A 656-nucleotide genomic window follows, 5' to 3' on the forward strand; every position below is an offset into this window, starting at 1 on the left:
ATAACTGCGCCAAGCATGAGATATAGTCCTTCGTGGACTGTTACGCAGGATATCACCAGGTGTTGATGGATGAAGAAGATGCCGAAAAGACAGCTTTTACCACACCTTGGGGTACATACTGTTACAGAGTCATGCCATTTGGTCTGAAGAATGCTGGGGTAACCTACATGAGGGCCATGACCGCCATTTTCCATGATGTGATGCATCAAGAGATAGAGGTGTATGTGGACGACGTAATCATCAAGTACAAAACCCAGGATGACCATGTTCGAGACCTGAGAAAATTCTTTGAGTGGTTGCACAAATATGATTTGAAGTTGAACCCAGTCAAATGTGCGTTTGGAGTCCCATCGGGCAAACTTTTGGGTTTTATAGTCAGCCGGAGAGTTATCGAGTTAGATCCAACAAAAATAAAATCTATCCGGGATTTGCCTCCTCCGAGAACCAAGAAAGATGTGATGAGCTTGTTGGGCAGATTAAACTATATCAGCCGGTTCATTGCTCAGTTGACATCCACGTGTGAGCCCATATTCAAATTGCTGAAGAAAGATGCGGCAATCAAGTGGACGAATGAATGTCAAGAAGCTTTTGATAAAATCAAGGAATATCTGTCAAATCCGCCAGTCTTTGTCCCACCAGAGCCAGGAAGGCCTCTT

The sequence above is a fragment of the Nicotiana attenuata genome, unplaced genomic scaffold (assembly GCF_001879085.1).
Source record: "Nicotiana attenuata strain UT unplaced genomic scaffold, NIATTr2, whole genome shotgun sequence".
In the NCBI taxonomy this organism is placed as follows: Eukaryota; Viridiplantae; Streptophyta; class Magnoliopsida; order Solanales; family Solanaceae; genus Nicotiana; species Nicotiana attenuata.